The sequence below is a fragment of the Artemia sp. Qi Xiang Cuo genome, chromosome 1, assembly GCF_049724085.1.
Source record: "Artemia sp. Qi Xiang Cuo chromosome 1, ASM4972408v1, whole genome shotgun sequence".
NCBI classification, from domain to species: domain Eukaryota; kingdom Metazoa; phylum Arthropoda; class Branchiopoda; order Anostraca; family Artemiidae; genus Artemia; species Artemia sp. Qi Xiang Cuo.
Window position 1 is genome coordinate 52687795 of NC_142794.1, and position 22217 is coordinate 52710011.

Sequence of the window (22217 nt, forward strand, 5' to 3'; positions counted from 1 at the left end):
TAAAACCAAAACTAGGGGATAAGCCGTCCCTCCAATGAAGGTTCTACTTACTATCCGTTTATTTTGTCATTAAATTCCCAAACTGATAGCTAAATCTAAAATTTTCAAATTATCGTTTCAGCAAAGTCCCTAATATATCTTTCATAAAATCTAGTGGCTCATTTCTAAATATAAATATTTTTTTTACAAAGATGACAAGATTATGGTAATAATAATTTTAGCAATCAAGACTTGCAGCTGCATTGCTTAAGTTGCAATAGTTTTTCACCCTTCGCATATGAAATGAATGGAGTCATTTAATCTTTAGTCTAAAATCTGAACTTGTTATGAACATATCAAATATAGTATGAATTCGAATGAAAATAAACACGTAGGCGATATTTCAAATAAACCCATAAATTCACACTTTTTGACGAATCTGAATGTAAGTGAACTTATCAATTAAGCATTATTTGTCTATACCTAAATGATGTTATTATTTCTAATTTTCGTAAGAAATTTTTTTATTTTTTTCAATGAACAATGTTATTCAATGAATTTGTTTATTTAGAAATCTTCATTTGTATGTAAATGATATCAAATATTACTAATTAATTCAAGAAAAAATGAAAGTTTTTTCTTCTATTTAAATTGTTTTTTGGGGTGATATGATAATTGGTGGGCTGAAACTGAGGAACCCTGATAGGAAGTCTGAGCATTCAAAAAAAAAAAAAAAAAAAAAAATCAAATTTTACAACATTGAGAAAAAATACGTGATTTCTAGAAAAGAAAATATTCTAAAAGCATTGATTTGCCTCTCTCCTAAAACTTGAAGTCGTGAAAACATGAACAATAATAATATCTTTAAAATAAAGACAATCTGAAACTTTAATTTTAAATACCTCCATATAAAGTTATACAGTTGGTAGTCCGAGCAAATATTTGACGAAATAGCTTAAAAAGGTACAACTGCCCTTTGAAAGTGTAGTGGTCCTTTGGAATAAACAGATTGCTAATGTTTTAGTTTTTGGGGACAGAGAGCGCTGCCAAATTTAAATAATCAGTTTACCTTTATTATTGATGCTAAGGTTCCATTGGAATATCATATGGCTTGAAGTTATTTTGGCGACTATTACTAGTACTTTGAGGAGAATTGTTGTAAAGGGGTAAATACATCTAGAACTAAAGTAATGAAAAATATTCTTCAGTTTTGATAAGTTTTAATCGACGATGGCTTTTTCAAAACTATTGAACAGACGCCTTTTCATGTGTTTTACTTTTCACCTTCTATGTATTTTGTTTTCTAGATCGACCCAAAGTACCGCCCTGAGCCTATAGTTGCTTTAGTAAAACTACGACCTAAACAAATTCAAGCAGCAGTGGGTCTCGGAGGAAAACCATACGTAAGTTACCTCTTCTCTTAAATATTTTTTTTTTACGGCTTTTACTGTTTACCACAATCAGTTGGTAAGTTCGTACTGTGCCATATTTCGCAGCCTCCATCCAGGGCCAAAGATTTCTTCAGGTCAAGAAATTAAAGGAAGAACTGAGATTAATATACACGCACTGGATCATTTATTTTTTGCAATTTAATACAATCTAATTTGCAACTTACGAACACTCATACCTTTTCACGCCTGGGTTAAAGTGACCTAGGTACTATTTTCACCTTTAATGTATATTCTCTTTAGTTTTCATTGAAAACCTTTTCTTGGAATTTTTTTTTAAAATAAATTATTGTTAGTTGTTTGAGTGCTAAAGTTTTTTACTTTTTTCTCCGCTTGTATGCTTAAAGTAAAGAAAAATGACAAAAAAGATAAACATTTTCTGCTCACTGAGCCAATTTTAGGGCTTTTCATACCTGAAACCTGTCTCTAAGATTGTTATTCGAAAATTGTCATGGTATTTTCGGAAAATACCAGATTATCACCAGTGTTGCCTTGGGGAATTGCGAAAATTAAAGAAGATAGCCTTTTCAGTCCGTAAAAATTACAAATTAATGATCTGCTAATTCCCAAAGACAATAAAAGTTTCAAAAGAAAGCAATTCCTTCTTAATCTCTATGGCACCATAGTTCATTTTAGCTTTTGCGAATTTTTCAAGCACCTTTCTTTTTAATTCGGTACCAACTACACGCACAGCTTTAGACCTGGCTCTATAAATGAGGGTCTAAAAAACTTTTTTGAGACCTCATGTACCACCTCCCCAAAAATCGGTTGACAAACACTAATAGATGGTGAACAAATATGTTATACTTCATAGCCTTTTAATTTTATTAATAAAAAAACTTTCCGAAAAAGAAGTCTTTCAAAAAAACGTAAAGGCCATTTTAAGCTTATGATCAGCAGATACAAATACCTGCTAAAATTCAAACTCAAAACGACCAGAAATTACTACTAAAAAATAAATGAACACCAAAACGAACAGAAATTAAATAAACAATCATAGCCAAGAAATATGCAACAAGTAATAATATAAATGAATAAACGAATCTTAAAGTGAGTAATGCTTAAATTGAATATGCAAATCAAGTTTAAAACGAAAAAAAAAATTGATATTGAAATATAAATGAAACTCAAAACGAAGAGAAATTAAATAAAGAATCAATGCAGACAAACATACAATAGATACTAGTGTAAATGAATAAATAAATAAATCTTAAAACGAGTGAAACTTAGATTGAATATGCAAATAAAGCTTGAAACGAACAAAAATAACTACAAACAAGAGTTTGGGCATCGCCTCCTGCTCTCACTGTAAAAGTCTAAAACCTACTGCGTCATGGTGCTTTACTGAAAACGAATTGTATTACAAATATTTTTTTTTGTGCTTAATATTGAAAATAAACGTTAAAATTACAATAAAATTTTCAAAAGATGAGATTTCAGCAATTAATATCGTTATACATCAAATATTCAGTTTAATTTATTAATTCTATCTAAAATTGTTCAAGACCCTTAAAATTGTCCCGTTCCTTAACTGTAAAAACCTAAGGCTTGCTGTGTCGTCGGCGCTTCACTGAAAACGAATTATATTACAAATATTTTCTTTTCCAGTTCTTACACCATTGAAAATGAAAATAAAATTACAGTGAAATAAAATCTTGAACTGATAAATCTGTAAACAATTTATATCATTATATATCAAATATTCAATTTGATTTCGTTTGTACTTTCCACGACTGTTCAAGACGCATATAATTTTCAGTAAAGCGCCAATGACACAGTAGGTTTTCGACTTTTACAGTGAAAGAAGGTGGTAATACTCAAACTCTTGTTTGTAGTGATTTTGTTCGTTTCAAGCTTGATTTGCATATTCAATTTAAGTTTCAATCGTTTCAAGATTTATTTATTCATTTACATTACTATCTATTGTATGTTTGTTTGATTGATTCTTTTTTCAATTTCGGTTCGTTTTGAGTTTCATTTATACTTCAATAGCAAATATTTTTTTTTTTCGTTTTAAGCTTGATTCGCATATTCAGTTTAAGCATTAATCGCTTTAAGATTTATTTAGTCATTTATATTATTACTTGTTGTATTTTTTTGCTGTTATTGTTCATTTAATTTCTGTTCGTTTTGGAGGTAATGATGCTCGTCCGGAGTTAGTTCCCATGCAAATTGGTACATGAAGAATGAGCTCCATGTGCCTTTGGATACCTGGCTAGCCAACAGAGAGCCAATTGCATCTAGGAATGGTTGGGTTGGCAGCCCTCCTCCAGAAACTCCTAGTGCTACAGATGGAACCAGAAATTCAGCTTTGGATACACAATCTGAAACCCCTAATCGACCTCAGACCGCCCAAGGGAAATCCTGTCTGAACCTCTTTGACCGAGGTGGCACCAATGTGGCCACCTGGAACGTCCTGACGCTGACCCAACCCAGTTCGAAGCTTCTTATAGCAAAAGAACTAAAAAATATAAAGTCACAATAGCTGGAGTCACCGAATCATTATGTAAACTTGTTTAATAAGTAAACTTGTACCAATCTACAAGAGGAAGGGGAGAAAAGCAGAATGTAGCAATTATCGTGGCATAACTTTACTCTCAGTTCCTGGAAAGCTCTTCGCTATGCTGCTTCTCACATGGGCAACAAGATACCTCCATGCCCTGCGTCGCCCCCAGCAGGCTGGCTTCATGCCAGGCAGGTCCACCACCGAGCAAATCCATACGATGAGACAGCTAGTAGAGAAAACTCTTGAATATAAGAGGAAAGCGTACATTGCCTTTGTCAGTTTTCGATCTACCTTCGACACTGTCGATAGGCAGTCACTATGGCTAATCCTCCAGTCTGCTGGCGTACCCACGAAAATCGTTCGTCTCCTCAAAGAGCTGTATAATAACACTGAAAGTGCGGTGATCGTAAATGGACGGCCTTCTGGATATTTCAAAATTAAAAAAGGTGTCCGGCAAGGATGTGCCGCTGCACCTGAGCTCTTTAACTGTGTAATAGATCACATCCTGAATAAAACACAGCAGGTGCAGCCGTTTGGCATAGGCTTTGCTGGAAGAGTTCTTTCAGACGTCGACTTTGCCGACAACGTGGCGCTAATATGCGAAAACATTAGTGACCTCAAAACTACACTGGAAACACTGGCCTCTGCCGCTGAGAAACTCGGTCTGAAAATAAATTGGTCGAAGACCAAGATAATGCCCAAATAGCGACGAAGACCACGCTGCCTTTCCATCATAAACAAAAAAGAAGAACAACAGGGAAATTTTTTTATACAAGACAGTGGAACGCAACTTTAAATGAATATTTCGACCCTATATCCAAGGGCCGTCCTCAGCAAAACAGACGAAGAGAATAAAAACACTATAAAAGAAACTTACATTAAAATTTAATCATTAAAACTGTTTAAAAAAGTTTTAAAACAGCCCTAATATCATTACTGCAAGGAAGTTCAACCAGGACTGGTACTCCAAACGAAATGGACAGAGAACAATTCATTCAAATGGAATTAAAATACTTACAGACAAGATTTTAAAGCTAATCTCGCCTTCGTGGCAGCCAGCCTAGAAGGTTTATTCGTAATAGGTTGAGTGGAGTTATTTACTGTTTTTTTAATATAATTAGTCAAATCATTTTTAATTAAATTTGTGTATAGGGCATTAAGCGAATATTCCCCCACATCTCTATTTAAAGAAATATTACTATTTATTTTGATTTTAATTTCAATTGCCTCTCGAACAACCTGTTTTACGCCTAAATCATTGCTAATAAGGCAAGTTTCTTCAAAAAGCACTTTATGACTAGGGTTATCATATATGTGACTGCTTAAAGCAGAATCAAAGGAAATGTTTGTACTATTAGAATTTAAAGCTATAGTTATGTCATCTTTGTGTTGTTACAGGCGTTTTTCTAAATTTTGATGGGTTCTACCAACATAAAAATGGCCACAGTCACATGGTATTTGATAAACCCCTCTCGGCAAGTTTTACACAAGTTTCACACAAGCTTAAGAAAGAAGACTTAAGAAAGAACAAAAGAAGACCAAGAGTTATCGATTGGCTCTTTTAGAATTTGCATTCCCTTGTATTTTAGCTTACATACTCTTATTTAAACGCACACATATTAGACACATATATTATTATTATTATTTATTTCTAACCCACACTGTACAAAGGTACAATACGTGGAGTATCACGAGGAAAACAGGCAACACAAATCAATAGAGAAATCAAAGATTACCAGTTACAGAGTAACACATAAAAATTTAAAAGGAACTAAAACAAAAGAAAAATAACAGGAAAGGAGGGGGAAAAGAAGAAGAGAGAAGAAAAAACTCACAACTTGCAGAATCTAATAAGCAGTAATATGCAGAAATATGGACAGAAGCTGTCATTATTATTAGCAATATTTGATTTTTACTCACTCTTTACAATACTAAAAAATGTGGTTTGACCAAACAGAGAAAACAACTAAACAAATAAAAGAAAATAACTTACGACTGGAAAAATCTGATAAGGTGATGGTGCGGAGAAAAACGGATACAAGCAGTATTTGAAAGTTTTCTGTGTAGTGCTTCCAGTTTTTCAGTAATATTAGGAACAAGAAATTTATTAATAATTACCCGGTTTTTGGTCCAAGGTGAAAGAAACAGCAAAAATTTACAAAATTTAAAATAACTAATCTGGATTCTTTTTAACTCATTTTTCTTAAAAAGGAGAAAAATTCCAGAAGCAAAAAGAATTGAATGGTCACAAAAAGTTGAATAGAGCTTGGCCAACGAGAGTTTACTATATTTACCTCTATTGGCAACATATCTTAGTATATCCTAATTTAATTTTCATATTAATATCTGAGACAGTGCGCTGGCGCAAGCTCGGAAGACTATTAGTAATAGAAATACCGAGTCATCGAAGAAAATCTACGAGAGGGATAGTAAAGCCACTACAGCGAAGGAAAGTACTAGAAGTGTTATTAAAAGAAAGAAATTTACATTTATCTACATTAAGAGAAAGGCATATGTCTGAAAAAGAAGTGGCAACACAAGAAACCATATTAGATAAACCAGTTTTAGTACGGCTTATAAGAAGCAGATCATCAGCGTAGGCCAGATATGAAACATCAGAAAAACCGGAGAGATAGGTAGCCGATATCTTTGCCAGAACTCCAGAAACATATAAATTAAATAGGGTCGGAGATAAAACTCCACCTTGCCTTAAACCTCTTTTCAGTTTAATAATAGAAGCTGGTACAGATTTCAGTTGAAGAAAAGAATTCGGGTACTAGAACTGAAGAAGTGAAATAACCCACCGATATACACGACAATCACCAAGAGCAGAAAAAACCTGACTATGACATGCACTGTCAAAAGCTTTTGATATATCTAAAGTACAAAGATATATACTCCTTCTCTTAGAAGAATTTTCAAAGAGCAATGAAGATAATACGCAATATGTATGCTGACAACCTACTTCAGGCTTAAGTCCAAACTGGTTATCCCTCTCAAGCATATTATTAGTTACAAAAGGTAGTAATACAATCTCAAGAGCTTAATTGAAAGTGCAAGAGATAGTAATATGTCGGTAAGAAGAGCAAATTAAAGAAGAATTTCCCTTCTTTGAAATTGAAGAAGCAGTACCACACAAAAAAACCCTCCAGTACACTAGAAGTACAAATAAACATCTGGAGAAGTAGGTGTGTATGGTCAATAAGGGGGAAGCAATCTAATAAAAGGTGAAATCTAGATATACCATCATTATCAACATTATCTGATTTAAGTTTCTTAATTGCTTCAACTACGGATGAAAGAGAAATGGAAACACAAAGACGCTGAGATAGAGGGGTACTAAAAATAGCAGAAAGAGAATGAGTTTACAAAGAATGCACACGGTAATTAATATTAGAAAAAAAGACGAGTAATGGCCATGCTAAGCACATGTAGGAAGTCAATCACTACTTGGCATATCATTTCTAATTAACTCAGGACTAATAACTTTTCGTCATTTTCTCTTTGACAATGGAAAATCTATGTCACGATAACACATTAACTTGAGATATTTATTATATTCACTGCGCGTCTAACGCTTAAGGTCAGATACGACTTCACAAGGCGGTCTATCACATTCATTCAAGACTTTTAACCAAAATTTAGCTTCATTTTTCAAAGTTTTAAAATTAGGATCTAAAGACCAAATAGGTTTTTGCGTACCACATCTAACACGTTGCACAGGCACTGCAACTGCCTCGGCATCTTTTAGACATTTAATTATTTTAGACATTTAACATCAGCTCTCTTCCAATTACTTTTTTCAAACCATTTTGAAGACCGGGGTACTTTACAAATACTTGCAGGGTTTAAATTCAGCGTAAAAGTAAGTAAGATAGGGAGATGGTCTAAGTCTTGTTCTTCAGCGTGTACAAACACTACTGATGTAATAATACTAGGTGAGCAAATAATGTGATCAATATTGCTCTTACTGCCTGAATGGTGAATATAAGAATACGGATGAGTTTTGGGTATAATATTATAAGATGGAAGGCAATCTAAGAACGAATCACTTCTCACTGATGGGTTATTTATATCCGTACTGAAGTCACCAATGATCATATAATCTAGAGAAATAGAAAGAATTTTTTCCACTAAAAACTTCAACGTGTTACAAGCTTTAGCATATCTAGCCATCGATCTGGAAGAACGGTCATCATAAGGAAGATAAGAATTAATGAAAACTATAGTGCCCATACGAACAGCCAAAAAAAACTCATCCGAGTAATAAATCACCAGCGAAACCAAATTAGGATTGCGCTTAATAACACAAGCTAGCCCATCGGATGGGCGACCTCTTGTGGCTCTGGCAGTAGTAAAAAGCACATCATGATGAAGGCTCTGACGCAAAACTTTAATGCTAAAGTCTGTAAGAAGATGCTCCTGTAAACAGACCAAATCAAAATCATTGTAGAGCTCATCGATAACGAAGTCCTTATCCTTTGTACCATTAATATTAAACGATATTCTTGAAAACTCCAAAGTCATTGCAAAAAGTGGGAGCGCGACACTAGTTCCTTAGATACAGAGCAGGACAGGCTATAAGAAGCATGATTTTTACCACAGTTAGCACACTTGGTAGCAGCACTACAAGGACTATCCTTAGTAGAAAGATGTGGCCCAGCACATCTAGCACATTTCGGGACATTGCTGGTGCAAGCATTTTGAAAGTGATCGTATGATCGGCATTTGAAGCAGCATTTGGGTATTTCCTTAAATTAGTGAATTCGAAAAAATCCATATCCAACTTTAATTCCTTCTTTGAAATAAGCAGATTGAGTGAAGGAGTCTTCAAATTCAAGCTTGACTGACATAGTCTCGCCCAGTCGATTAGTACTTATTATACCTTGCAGTCTATTAATAACTGAAAGGTCGACATCAACTGGAAAACTTCTGAGAATCCCAAAAAAGTGCTTGGATCGTACTTTAAATGTTGCTCCGGTAATAAAGTTCTGAACTGATGTACAAAAATCTTCAGTTGCAGATTTATCAATATTGACATATCATCTGTCTTTAACAGGTTTCACACTACAAACTAATTCATGCCCAGCTATTTGATCGAGAACAGATTTGCGTTTAATCGGATCAGGCAGTTCTGAAGGCACTTTAGAGCCAATAACTGTTGTATGAGTGTCAATTGCTGGGGTAGGTTTGGGAAGTTGAGGAAAATTCAACTGATAATAGTCAAGTTTCCCTGACATTTCAACAACCACTTGTTGTAGCTCATTAAACTTAGAGAGTAAATACGTATAAGCATTTGCAGGGAGACATGGCACCTCTGTAGGTCGCTTTATCACAAACATAGGTACAAAAGTGTCGCTACTGTCAAGAGATCTTAACAGAGAAATAATGTCCCTAAAATGATTAGAAAGTGCATTGTTCCCCTTACGTACTGGGCAATCCGATTCAGATGCACTTATTTGCCACAGTAAACTTTTAGCTTCTTCGACTATATTCACGCCAAAAAACTCCATACCATGTCTTTTGATAATATCCTCCTCAATTTCGCTTTGTAAATTGCTTTGAATAAAATTCAGAACCGGAGAATATACAAGTTCAAGCGTTTCGTCAGAGCCTTTCATGGTTATTGCAATCACCAAACAAATTAAAAAGTCTCAATATTAATTCAATAAAAAATACTGAATTAATAAATATCTAAATATAGGGCAAACTAAAAGCAAAGTAGATTCCATTTTATAATCCTCTTAAAGTTAACTCAGGTCAACAACTCGCTTGGAATAAATTATGACCTCACCAAAAACAATCCAGCTAGGAATAATATCCAGTTCAATTTTGGTGTTACCTTACTGAACTCTGAAACGAAACTGAAACGAAACGAAACTACATATACATATATATATATATATATATATATATATATATATATATATATATATATATATATATATATATATATATATATATATATATATATATATATATATATTTTTTTTTTTTTATATATATATATATATATATATATATATATATATATATATATATATATATATATATATATATATATATATATATATATATATTAAATATTTATTAGAAAACTAAATGTATATACGGTGATAGTACTGGAGAGAACTTATCCTCCCATTGGAAATTAGTCTGACTGACAAAAAAATAATTAAATAATTTTTCTAAATTAAAAAAGAAACTTTAATTTCCAGCATTTAGGAAGTTGAGAAATGGTTTGTAAAATAGAACCCCTTTTAAAATACTTCCCGTTTAAAAACAGAATTATCTGTTATTTTAAAATATTAAATATTTGTTCTGCTGAATAACAAGTTGAGCGACTGATAAGGCAAACATTAAAGATTAAATGTACCGAACAGGCGATGAGTGTAATTCTCTGAGAAACTCCGCTCCCCACTAAACCAGTGTTCTACGTCGACAAGTACTATTTTTAATAATATCTTGAATATGAGTACTGCAACTTACTTGAAATGTCTGTTACGTTTCCCGGCTTGTATATATGACCAAAAATTTCTTTAGTAAAAGAAAACAAACGAAACAATTAATGGAAAGTTTACATTGCCCCAGGAAATTACGGATGTTGCCTAAGTTATTTTGGAGCCAGTTACTTGGGTGAGCAATTTTTTAAATTACTTTTTTTTTGTGCAGACGGAGAGCGACGAAGCGCTACCTCAACAACAACAACAGAAACAACCAGAGAAAGGTGTCAATCTAAATTGTCCCTGTGAAAAATGTAGGAGTTCATTTTGATTAAGGTCATAATAACCTTGAAGAATTTCAACCAGTGCTTTATTTGTGTATTTGGGGGTTATTAGTGTAAGCTTTTGAGAGCTTGGCATAATTAGTAGGAGTGTGCTCTAAAAACTATGTAGCCTCTGCCTAGTCACATTTTCAGATATACAATGTAATCATCTTTTGAAAAATTAAAAGCTTCAATTTGACGCTAATAGATTTCAGTTCAAACGTCTTAATTAGATGGCGAGGCAAGTCAATTCTAAAACGTGAACAGTTTTTTTTTTAGAAGAAGGTTCTTTGATAGACAACAAATGTTACAAAATCACTTTTCAGAATTTGATTTCTGCCAATTTTGAAAGGCAGCAATTGCCTTACATCGGAAAAAATCTCAGACTTTCAAGAATTTCTGTTTAGGCTGATTTATGCAAGTGTCATTCTCCTAGCTCAGCTACTTGCTCTAGAATATTTTAGAATATACACATAAAAGAAAATTTTTACCCTGCTTACTTCTGTTGGAGTTAAGGTGGTTTGTCATTAGAATCTCCGGCTCGACTTGTTACTGTGCATTTGGTTACGCGAAGCTAAAAATATGGCAATGTCCTTCATCTTATTTCTAACTACTTACGTGGTTGGTCAGTATTTAATTCGACAGTTGCGTCTTATAATATTTGTACAATGGTGTTTTGTTGAAATTGAGTGTTTTTGCAATAAAATGGTACAATTTCTTTATTTTTGCATATATTTTTAGAATGCCAGAAGCAAGATCACGGATGCGTGTTTACTTATTGTTGTTTTTCCCCCAGGGGTGATCGCACTGAATCAGTGATCCTAGACTATCGAGAGAGGGCTCATTTGATTGGAAATTAAAAGTTCTAGTGTCATTTTTAAGCGACCAAAAATATTCGAGGGAAGCTACCCCCTCCCTTTTTTGCTAAAAATTGTCCAATCAAAATTTTGAGATAGAAATTTTTTTCAGCATAGTCGGAAGATCTAATAACTATGTCTTTGAGGGTGACTTGACCCCCACAGCCCCCGAGGAAGGGCTGCAAGTAATGATTTTTGCCCATTGCTTACATATAGTATTGGCTATTGGGATGTAAACAGATATCACTTTTTGGGGGGATTTTCTGGTGGGGGTGCTTACGGGGGAGGATCTTTCCATGGAGGATTTTTCGCGGGGGAAGGAAATTTTCTATCGGAAGGGAGTTGGATTTCCCAGTATTAATTAAAAAATTATCAGAAATTAAACAAAATAAATGTCAAGTTTTTCCAGCTGGAAGTAAGAAGCAACATAACAACTTAAAACGAACAGAAATTATTAAGTATATGAGGGGTCTTCCCCTCCTTAGCACCTCGCTCTTTACCCTAAAATGTTTTTGAGTTTGTAAAAAGCTTATTATTCTAATTAAGCGGTCCTTGTGTATCAGAAGTTATTCTTAAATAATTGGAACAAAAAGTTAAACTTTATCGTAAAGAGCGAGGTATTGAGGAGGGGACAACCCCCTCATATACGTAATAATTTATGTTCGATATAAGTTAAATGTTGGTTCTTACTTTCAGTTGAAAAAACTTGTTTTATTTATTTAATAAAAATAAAAAAGCAAACCATTGGATAGTCTTTGTCTTGAGCAAAAAGAATCAGATTTTTGTAACGTAGTGTTAACGCGCCACAGTTTTTTCCTTTTTTTTTACAGCCTGGAATAATCATATGGAGCAAGCTATAAAAATGTCGAAAGAGAGCTCATTTGAACAACAATAAAAATTGCTAGTACACTTTTTAAGTAACGAAGTAAATTGTACAATAATAAAGTGCCATTTTCCGCCATTTCTATCCATGGAAAGCAGCACCCAGAATTTTGTGCTCTTCTAGAAACAGAATACTTTTTATAAATTTTCTCGTTTGTGACGATAATAAAACCAAAGTAGTTGAGTCTTATATATACTGTCACAATATATTACATAGTTAATCTATTTCCATTAATTCTTTTCAGTTGTCTTTATTGTATTATATAAAATTTATTTTCATATGTTAAACTTCCTTTATTTTTTTATTTTTTTTTGTGTTCTGTAACAAAAAGAAAGAAAAAAAGAAGCTAGACTGCTCGAAATGTATATTTTTTTTCATATTGCAGATGAAGACCTGACCCTAATCTTTATTGCGTTAATTTCGGTTAATTTTCAGTTTGACGTGATAATCCAATGTAATTTTTATTCGTTTTTGGGTTTTATTTGTTAGTAAGTATTATTGTCTTCTCATTCTAAGTTTAAATTAAATAAAAGAAGATAATTTTTTTAACTGAAAGTAAGGAGCGACATTAAGCCTTCAAACGAACAGCAATTATACCTTACATAAAAGGGGCTATCCCCGCTTCAACGCCTCGCTTTTTACGCTAATGTTTGACTCTATGTCGCAACTCTACTTTTTAAAACAATAAAAACTTTAGCGTAAAGACCGAGATAATGATGATCGGATAGCCCCTTTTATTTACGGAATAATTTCTGTTCGTTTTAAGATTTAATGTCGTTCCTTATTTTCAGGTGAAAAAAAACTTTATTTTATTTAATTTCTGAACGTTTTTCAACTAATGCAGGTTCGAATTTGGTTCACCGTACATGAAAATTTAAACACAATTTGCATATTAATTTTGGCAGATTCATTACGTATACGAAGGATTGCCCCCTCCTCGATACCTTGCTCTTTACGCTAAAACTGTTAGCACTTTAAAAAAAAGCTTCCCATTCTAATTAAACGGTCCCCGTGTTTCAGTTTTAGTAATCAGTCAAACTTTAGAGTAAAGAGTAAGGTATTGAGGAGGGTGCAACTTTCATATTGGGAATAATTGCTTTCCGTTTTCAAATAATGCTGGTAAACCTGGCTCACTGTCTATGAAATATGACCCTCCCCCTCACGGAAAACTCCTCCGTGGAAATTTCATCCAACGTAAAATGCACCCCCCCCGTCAAATTCCCTCATGACCGTTCCATCCTCTCTGAGAATCCCCTCCCTATAAAATTGCTTGCGGACGATTCAGCCTGAAAAATTATCTTTAGCCATTTTTCGTTTGAATAAGATTTTAATCTCTAATTAGTTTTTCGATCAATCCAGAAATGCCCCCTTCCGTGGAAATTATTTCCCAGAAAACAAAACATGCGGAAGAAAGCCCCTGGATAATTCCTTCGGAACAACACGACATGAAAAATTTGGCAAAGAGAATGTAAGACAAGTAAAAAGAATTTCGTATAGTAATTCTGACAAATCCTCAGTGTAACTTATCCCCTGGTTTATTCACCCCCCCGCCCCAGAAATTTCACTCCCCAAGGAAGATTCTCCCAATCCACCCCAGGAACAAATCCCCCCCCTTAAAAAATGTATGTATACTTCCCAATTACAAATAAGATACGTAAACAATGGGTTAATTTCATAACTTATAGGCCTCTCCCTACGGACTGTGGGAGGTCATTTTACACCTAAAGACATAATTATTTGATCTTTCAACTATACTGAACAAAATAGCTATTTCAAAATTTTTATCAGATACTTTTGGGGGGAAATGGGTGTTGGAGGGGGATCAGTTACCCTCTAATCTTTTTGGCCACTTAAAAAGGACACTAGAACTTTGAATTTCCGTTCGAATGAGATTTTTCTCGATAGTCTTGGACCACTTCGAAAAGGGCTCATTTGACTGGAAATTGGAGTGGCTTGTACGCCCACCATTTCCCCAAACACATCCAATAAAAATTTTGAGATAGCCATTTCGTTCAGAGTAGTTGATTATAAGATAGAAATTATGTTTTTGAGGAGGACACTCCCCCACAGCCCTCAGGGTAAGGGTTTTAAGTTATACCCAAAAGCTAAGTCAGGGCAAGGGTTAAGTATTAAGTGATTTGAGGACAACTAACCTCCTCTCACGCCAACCTTTTCCCCAAACACATCCAATCAAAATTTTTAGATAACCATTTTGTTCAACGTAAATAAAAGTTTTAGAAATTAGGTCTTTGAGGGTGATAGCCCCCTCAGAGCTCTCGGCGCAAGGGTTGTGAGTTATGCCCTGGGGGCATATAAGGTTTTTATAGATAGTGATGTTGTAGAAACTTCAAAAAGGGCTCATTCGATTGGAAATTAGAACGGCTTGTGCTATTTTTAATTGTCGAAAGTGATAGGAGGATATCTAACACCCCTCTCACCCCCACCATTTCTCCAAACACATCCAATCAAAATTTTGAGATAGCCATTTTGTTCGGCGTAGTTAGAAAGTCTGGAAATTATGTTTTTGAGGATAACGCTCCCCCCACAGCCCTCAGGCCAAGGGTTGTAAGCTATACCCAGGGGGCATATAATGTTTTTGTTTTTATAGAAAGTGTTGTCGTAGAACCTTCAAAAAGGAATCATTCGATTGGAAATTGAAACGACTAGTGCCCTTTTTTATGGTCGAAAGTGATTGGATGGCAAGTAACCTCCCTCTCATGACCACCATTCCCCCAAACACATCTAATCAAAATTTTGTTATAGCCAGTTTGTTCAACGTTGTTGAAAAGTCCGGAAATCATGTCTTAGAGGATGACAGCCCCCCAGAGCCCTCAGGTCAAGGGTTGTAAGTTATGCCCTGGGGGCATATAAGGTTTTTATTGAAAGTTTTGCCGTAGAAACATCAAAAGGTTTCATTCGATTGGAAATTGAAAGGGCTAGTGCATTTTTTAATGGTTTAAAATTATTGAAGACCAAACTAACGCCCCTCTCACGCCCACCATTTCCCCAAACACATCCAATCTAAGTTTTTAAATAGCCATTTTGTTCAACGTAGTTGAAAGTTTTAGAAATTAGGTTTGTAAGGATGACAACCGCCTCACAGTCATCAGGGAACGGGTTTTAAGTTATGCCCTGGGGGCATATTAGGTTTTTATAGAAAGCGTTAACATAGAAACTCAAACAAAGGCTCATTTGATTGAAAATTCAAAGCGCTAGCGCCCTTTTTAATATTCGAAAGTGATTGAAAGGCTTGGCATTTTTATAGTAAAGGTCGATGTGGGTACAAAGTATTATAATTGTTTTCTTTTTTTTTGTTTAGACCAGGGCACTTCGTATCGAAGGAGTTGTCTTAGGAACTTCGAAAAGGGCTCATTCGATTGAAACAGAAAAGCCTAATGCCCTTTTTAATAGATGAAAGTGATTGGAGGGCAACTATTCCCCCTCCCACGCCCACCCTCCCATTTGCCAATTATGTTTAAAAACTGAATGTTGCCTTAAGATTAAATCAAAACGCACTATGTTAATGTTAATTCCTAATAAGGCATCTCAGCAATCTCCCAAGAACGACTGAGGGTATTATGTTCAAACTTTCGGGGCTACTTCTGCTCTAAAAATTTAACCAAATCAAAATAGCGTAAGTGTATCTAAGCTATCAAAGAAAATAAACAGATTTTTTTTGTGAATGGTATCAAGTTTTCTATTTCAGGTCAATTAGAGGAGGTATGAAACTAAATTAAACAGTACTATTTGTGTCCAGATTTTTAAAAGGGTTTATGTTGTTAAAAATTGCTGAGAATTTCTCTCCGGCATACAAACAGCAGGCCAAACTATAAAGTCTTAAGAAAAAATTTAAAGAATTATTTTCGATTTCCCTGAAAAGACTGTGTCAACATAAAATGAACAGAAATTAATTAAAAAAACTTTTTCCACAAAATAACTTTTTCAAAGAAAAGTAAGGAACTCCATTAAACCAAAAATCTCAATTTGTGATTGACTGAGCATCCTCAGAAGTTTCTATGACCATAAGGCGGAGGGGGAACGAGGAAAGGGCACTCCCCCTCCTATAGAAAAAATTCTTCTGAGTTCAGGGTTTATTGTTACTCTTTACTTTCATAAATAACAGCGTAGACCAGAAAAGTTCCCAGATATTAGAATTAAAACGAACTGAAATTAATTTTAAAACTAATTCCAAAAGGAAATTATAGTCGAATCCATAGTCAAACAGAAATAAAATCAAAGGATAATCAAACAGTTCGTGGTAACGAACTGTAAGTAAGGAACAAGCCGGCTCAATAGTAACTGAAACTCTAAAAAGCGAAATTTTGATACCAATAGATATATCAAAAGAATCGAATTTTTATGCTGATTTCAAATATATAAGTTTCATAAGGCTTAGTCTTACCTACCAAAGGTTACGAGGCTCAGAAAATTTCCCTTATTTTCTATAAAAAGGGGGAAACACCCCTTAAAAGTCGTAAAATCATAATGAAAATTACATCATCAGATTCAGCATATCAGAGAACCCTACTATAGAGGTTTCAAGCTCCTACCTGTAATTAATTAAAACAATTTCTTCCACAAAATAAGTTTTTCAAAGAAAAGTAAAGAACTCCATTAAACCAAAAACGAGCAAAGACAAAATCAAATAATCTACCAAGCGTGAAACTACCACAAATCAGCATCGATAAATAAATGAAACCCAAAATGAACTGAAATTACAATAAATAACCGAGTCAAACTCAAAACGAGCAGAGGTTAACATGAGTAGGGCTCAAAACCCTTATGCCTTCCCAAGGAAAGAACATAATTTACACTTTACTGAAAAAAATAATTTTTTTTACCTTTATAACTTTAATAAATCAAATAATATTAACATTTTGATTACTAAATATCAGTATATGCATATTAAACTGACAATGCACATTCATTTGTATTATTTTCGATAAAGTGCAAATTATGTTCTGGTCTTGGGAAGGCATAGGGGTTTCGAACCCCACTCATGTTAGTTTCTGCTCGTTTTGAATTTGACTCGGTTATTTAAACAAAGACTTTTTTTTTCCTCGCTTCCCGATAACTTAGTGAGGAATTATCAGCTATATAGGTATCATGATTAAGGCCTGACCGATATATCGGCCAACTGATTTTACTGGGCAAAAATGAGGGTCAGTGTCATTATCGGACATCAGGAAAGAAATATCGGTTATCGGCCGATAGTTTTTGTTTTTTGTGCGCTTCTGGAACTTTTCCAGAAGATTTCCTCCGGTAGGCACCAGATTTCCTTAGGTAATTTTGATTGTTCAGTCGTTGGCAGTGGAGCCACCATGTGGAGCCACCAGTGGAGCCACCATGGTGGAGAGATCAGCAGAGACAATTCGAAGTATTTTTGTTGTCAAAACTTGTTAATACACACCGTCCTGGTGCAGCAATTTTCTTAATTTATGGTGACTTCAAGAACGTACATCTCCTACCAAAAAAACTTAAAAGAATACAATAAACCATACGGTTTCTGTTTAATAAATGTTCTCTTGCGTGGGTGAAAGATCCAAGATTCAATCGGTTAAAACCATAATTTCCAATAAGGGGCACACCTAAGGGAGAGAAGTGGTGTTGCAAGGTGGGGAGGGGAGAGAAGTTTCCAAGATTTCGCCACCACGTGCCAACACCTTGGAAAATTCACCTATTTATCTTGGAGATTTATTTCATGAGTCCGCATTTGTCGGTATATTGGACGATTTTGTCGACACATTCTCTAAATCCCTCGGTACTCCTATGTTAAATGTACTCTTTTATATACTGCTAGTTTGGTTAACGCTAATGAAATAAAATAAAATAGGATGAATATACAATAGTCTAGAAACACATTTTGGCTATATATTTGTACATTAGGGGGGGGCGGGGATAAAACATAGCATATATTATTATGTGACCTAACCTAACCTAGCTACCGATTCCCCCCCTAAACCCCCCAAAAAACAGTTTAAAAATAGTTCTTGCCTTTGTTTATATCCCACAAGCCAGCGCAAACCTGTTTTTCATCACAGGTCTCGGTCTATTTCGTGACTGATTTGCATTGCAGTATATGAAAGAGTCCGTTTAACATAGGAGTACCAATCCCTCCTCTAAACTTAAAACTCTAGCTTTTAACTCTAGCTGTATCCAATGTGCTTGTCATGGATTTGTTAGTAAGAGACCATATCATATGAGTGTAAAGTGAAGTTTTCACGTTAATATGTGAATGATTAATATTCAAAGTCCTGCTACTGAAATTTGGATTTGAACAGGCTAATCAATTTCAACAAATATCTTACATTTCTTTCAATCAGATTTTCACGTATATGTGTTCAAGCAACTATACTAGCACTTTCACAAATATCCACCATTTCTTTTGTGTCCTCAGAAGTTGCTGATCAGAAACGGTAAAGAAAATCAAACAATTCTTCTAAATGGCTTAATATTTGGAATCCAAAGTGAATTATTAAGGTTTTTCATTGGTGTGTAATAGACCAAGGACAAACACGTGAATATGAATATGATCAAAGAATGGGGCGTTTAAACTTTAAGTTAGGTTTTTATTTCTGGAGGGAAATTTATCGGCAAATTATATCGGTATCGTACCGGTGCGATATCGACATATGGGTATCGGATTCCAAAATTCCATATCGGTCGCGCCCTCATCATGAGTTCCCAAAACATATCTATGACGAAAATTTTTTGCCTTTAAAATAACTGTGATTTTTATTTCTCTAAAACCCAGAGATGTCTTTATTATATTTTCTTAGGGTTTGAATCCACTATTGTATTTTTCTTCTACTTTGTTTTTTTCTAATACTCCAACAGCAGTGAGCTATTAATACCTTCAAAGACATGCCCTTTCCAGTTTCAAAGACATGCCCTCCCTTTTCCCATTGAGTTTCTATGACATGCCCTCTGACGTCACGGCAGCCATAGGGAAATTAACAAAGGAAAATTAACATATGATTCTTGGTTATGTTGATGGGGTTTCTTGGTTTTGTTTAATGGTTATGTTGTTTGATGGTTATTGTTGGTTATGTAATGTTGATGTTGTTTGTTGGTTATTGATGGTTATGATATGTTGATGTTATTTGATGGTTATTGTTGGTTATGTTACCTTGATGTTGTTTGTTGGTTATTGATGGTTATGTTATATTGATGTTGTTTCATGGTTATGTTATGTTGATGGTTATATTGTTTGTTGGTTATGAGTGTTATGTTATATTGATGTTGTTTCATGGTTATATTATGTTTGTTGGTTACGAGTGTTATGTTGATATTGTTTCATGGTTATATTTTGTTGATGGTTATTTGGTTTGATGTTATGTTATGTTTATGTTATGTTATATTGTTATGTTATGTTGATGTTTGTTCGTTATTTTGTTATGTTATGTTATGTTGTTGGTTATGTCGATGTTGTTTGATGTTTGTTGGTTATTGATGGTTATGCTATGTTGATGTTGTTACTCTGTAACTGGTAATCTTTGATTTCTATATTGATTTGTGTTTTGCCTTTTATGTGTTTTACTCTTGATACTCCACGTATTGTACCTCTGTACAGTGTGGGGTTAGAAATAAATAATAATAATAATAATAATAATGATAATAATATAAGTGTCTAATATGTGTGCGTTTAAATATTAGTACGCAAGCTAAAATACAGGGGAATGCAAGTTCTGATTTGCTTCCCATTTTGAAAAACGAGGAAAGAATTTTTTTTCAGTGTAACCGGTTGCCATCACTTGAAACCAGAAACCCTTTACGGTTAAAAATTTATGACTGGTTAGAACAACCCCCCCCCCCGCCCTTTTTCCCAAATGCATCTGATAAAATTTTGAGATAGCGATTTTGTTAAAAATAGTTCAAAGATCATATAACAAAACCCGAGTGTCGACACAACCCCCAGGGCCAAGGGGAAGACGTTGTAAGTTACGCCCTGGGGCCATATATGGTTCTTATGGAAGAGATGCTCGTATAAACTTCAAAGAGGGCTCATTTGATTGGATATTAAAAGTTTTAGTTCACTTTTAAAGAGTCAAAAGAGGTCAGAGGGCACCTAGTATCCCCCTCCCCCTCCACGCTCTTTTTTCCTCAAAACCATCCGATAAGAACTTTTAGATAGCCGTTTTTTAAAGAAATAGTTCAAACACCATATAACGAAAACTCCTGGGTCGACAGAGCCCCTCAAGGCCCAAAGGCAGGCGTTGTAAGTTATGCCCTGGGAGAATATATGGTTCTTATGGAAGGGATGCTCGTAAAAACTTCAGAGAGGGCTCATTTATTTGTAAATTGAAAGTTCTAGTTCAGTTTTGAGATTCAAAAGAGATTGAAGGGTAACTATTCCCCCCACGCCCCTTTTTTCCCAAATGCATACGATAAAAATTTTGAGATAGCCATTTTGTTGAAAATTGTTCAAAAGTCAGATAACAAAAACTAAGGTGTTGACACAACCCCCTAGGGTGTTGTAGTTATGCCACACACACACACACACACACACACACACACACACACACACACACACACACACACACACACACACACACACACACACACACACACACACACACACACACACACACACACACACACACACACACACACACACACACACACACACACACACACACACACACACACACACACACACACACACACACACACACACACACACACACACACACACACACACACACACACACACACACACACACACACACACACACACACACACACACACACACACACACACACACACACACACACACACACACACACACACACACACACACACACACACACACACACACACACACACACACACACACACACACACACACACACACACACACACACACACACACACACACACACACACACACACACACACACACACACACACACACACACACACACACACACACACACACACACACACACACACACACACACACACACACACACACACACACACACACACACACACACACACACACACACACACACACACACACACACACACACACACACACACACACACACACACACACACACACACACACACACACACACACACACACACACACACACACACACACACACACACACACACACACACACACACACACACACACACACACACACACACACACACACACACACACACACACACACACACACACACACACACACACACACACACACACACACACACACACACACACACACACACACACACACACACACACACACACACACACACACACACACACACACACACACACACACACACACACACACACACACACACACACACACACACACACACACACACACACACACACACACACACACACACACACACACACACACACACACACACACACACACACACACACACACACACACACACACACACACACACACACACACACACACACACACACACACACACACACACACACACACACACACACACACACACACACACACACACACACACACACACACACACACACACACACACACACACACACACACACACAATTTTTCTTCTTAGATATTGGTATTCTAATTCTTTTTTTGCGGATTAAAACGGACATGAGTGTTTCCGAAAGCAAAATTCCAGCGTGGCATGGAGTTCGACAAGGTGCCGTTCTTTATCCTTCTATTTTTAAATTTTATATATGATCTGTTCTTTCTTCTATCCCACACACACATGTCTGACATAGTTATTAGATATTTCGACTATGCTGAACAAAATGGCTTT

General features: G+C 35.1%; 1 long non-coding RNA gene across 1 annotated transcript; it reads left to right on the forward strand.

The window, feature by feature from the left end:
- The first annotated feature begins 342 nt into the window (after positions 1-342).
- LOC148956458 (uncharacterized) lies at positions 343-11410 on the forward strand. The gene is made up of 3 exons (XR_016142303.1): positions 343-424; positions 1287-1382; positions 10606-11410. It is a non-coding gene; the product is annotated as an uncharacterized LOC148956458 (long non-coding RNA).
- Positions 11411-22217: the final 10807 nt, after the last annotated feature.